The sequence below is a fragment of the Hipposideros armiger genome, unplaced genomic scaffold, assembly GCF_001890085.2.
Source record: "Hipposideros armiger isolate ML-2016 unplaced genomic scaffold, ASM189008v1 scaffold_16, whole genome shotgun sequence".
In the NCBI taxonomy this organism is placed as follows: domain Eukaryota; kingdom Metazoa; phylum Chordata; class Mammalia; order Chiroptera; family Hipposideridae; genus Hipposideros; species Hipposideros armiger.
In genome coordinates, this window is record NW_017731366.1 from 7384470 (window position 1) to 7386853 (window position 2384).

Below are 2384 nucleotides of genomic sequence, written 5' to 3' on the forward strand. Positions count from 1 at the left end.
ATTTGTAGAATAACTCTAAGGAAATTATTATTATTGGTGTATACAAATGCAATTTATTTCTGAATATTGATTTTGTGTCCTGCTGCCTTATTGAATTAATTTATCAGTTTCAATAGTTTTTTGATGAAGTCTTTGGGGTTCTCTATGTATAGTATCATGTCATCTGCATATAATGACAATTTTACTTCCTCCTTACCAATTTGGATGCCTTTTATTTCTTTTTCATGCCTGATTGCTGTGGTTAGAACTTCCAGAACTATGTTGAATAAAAGTAGAGAAAGTGGACAACCTTGTCTTGTTTCTGATCTTAAGGGGAATGGTTTTATCTTTTCCCCATTGAGTATGATGCTAGCTGTGGGTTTATCATATATAGCTTTTATTATGTTGAGATATGATCCCTCTATTTCCACTTTGCTAAGAGTTTTTATCATAAATGGCTGCTGGATTTTTGTCAAGTGCTTTTTCTGCATCTATTAATATGACCATATGATTTTTATTTTTCATTTTGTTTATGTGGTTTCACATTAATTGATTTGCAGATATTGAACCAACCTTGCATACTGGGAATGAATTCCAATTGATCATGGTGTTTGATTTTCTTAATATATTGCTGAATTCTGTTTGCTAATATTTTGTAGAGGATTTTTGCATCTATGTTCATCAGAGATATCGGCCTGTAGTTTTCCTTTTTTGTACTGTCTTTGTCTGGGTTTGAAATCAGGGTGATAGGGGCCTTACAGAAAGAATTTGGAAGCCTTCCCTCCTTCTGGATTTTTTGAAATAGTTTGCAAAGAATAGATGAATGTTTGGTAAAATTCACTTGTGAAGCCATCTGGTCCAGGGCTTTTGTTTGTTGGGAGCTTGTTGATTACTGATTCAATTTCATTGGTAGTAATCAGTCTATTCAGATTTTCCATTTCTTTTTGTGTTAGCTTTGGAAGGTTATATGCTTCTAGAAAATTATCCATTTCTTCCAGACTGTCAAATTTGGTGGCATATAGTTGCTCATAGTAATTTCTTAAAAGTTTTTGTATTTCTGTGGCATCTATTGTCACTTCACCTCTTTCATTCCTTATTTTACTAATTTGTGTCTTCCCTCTTTTTTTTTTTTTGATGAGTCTGGCTAGAGGTTTGTCAATTTTTTTTATCTTCTCAAAAAAACAGCTCTTGGTTTCATTAATGTTTTGCGTTATTTTTCTGGTCTCTATTTTGTTTATTTCTGCTCTGGTTTTTATTATCTCCTTCCTTGTGCTCCCTTTGGGCTTATTTTGCTGTTCTTTTTCCAGGTCGCTGAGGTATAAGGATAACCTGTTGATTTGAGATTTTTCTTGCTTCTTTAGGTAGGCCTGCACTGCTATGAACTTCCCTCTTAAGACTGCTTCCACTACATCCCAAAGATTTTGGATAATGGTGTTTTCATTTTCGTTTGTCTCGTGGTGTCTTTCGATTTCTTCCTTGATCTCATTTTTGACCCACTCGCTATTTAGTGACGTGTTATTCAGCCTCCATGTACTTCTATGTTTTCCAGTTTTTTCTTGTAATTGATTTCTAATTTCATATCACTATAGTCAGAGAAGATACTTGATATGATTTCGATTTTTTAAAATTTATTGAGACTTCTTTTGTGGCCTAATATGTGGTCTATCTTGGGAAATGTTCCATGTGCACTTGAGAAGAATGTATATTCAGTAGTTTTGGGGTGAAATGCCCTAAAAATATTGACTAAATCCAGCTGGTCTAATGTGTCATTTAAGGCCGTTGTTTCCACATTGATTTTCTGTCTAGAGGATCTGTCCATTGGTGACAGCAGGGTGTTGAAGTCCTCTACCATTTATTATAGTCTACTGGTTCCGTTGTGGTGTTTCTACTGGTCTTTCAATTCCTTCAGTCTTCTGATGGCAGACTTGACTGTGACAGCAGAAGTGGTGTTGTAGGTCCAGGCACTACCAGCTGCTGTTTTCATGAAAGAACCACAGTGCCAGATCCCCACAGCTCGTCTCTTCATCTAGGTTTTGCCACAGAAGGAGCAAGTGTACTTGGCGTGCTGGCTGATTTCAATTTTGTTCACCATTTTCCGGAGGGAGGCACCATAACTGGTCCCGTATTTACCAACGATTCTGACCTTCTTCGTGCGTTTAGCCATGTGGCCACAAACCAGGCTGGAACCCCACTGTTTTATACATTTAGGAGCTCCTATGTTAGGTGCAGAGATGTTTACTAGGGTTATGTCCTCTTGTTAGATCGGTCCTTTTATTATTATCAAGTGCCCTTCTTCGTCCTTCATTATATTCTTCAATTTAAAGTCTATTTTATCTAATATAACTGTCACTACTCCAGCTTTTTTCTCAGTTTCATTTGCATGAAATATTTTACCCCATCTCTTT

The 2384-nt window shown here is 36.1% G+C and overlaps 1 pseudogene; it reads right to left on the bottom strand.

Annotated features, from left to right (window-relative positions):
* Nucleotides 1-1846: 1846 nt before the first annotated feature.
* Nucleotides 1847-2143, bottom strand: LOC109373138 (putative 60S ribosomal protein L37a; annotated as a pseudogene).
* Between the last annotated feature and the right edge of the window lie 241 nt (nucleotides 2144-2384).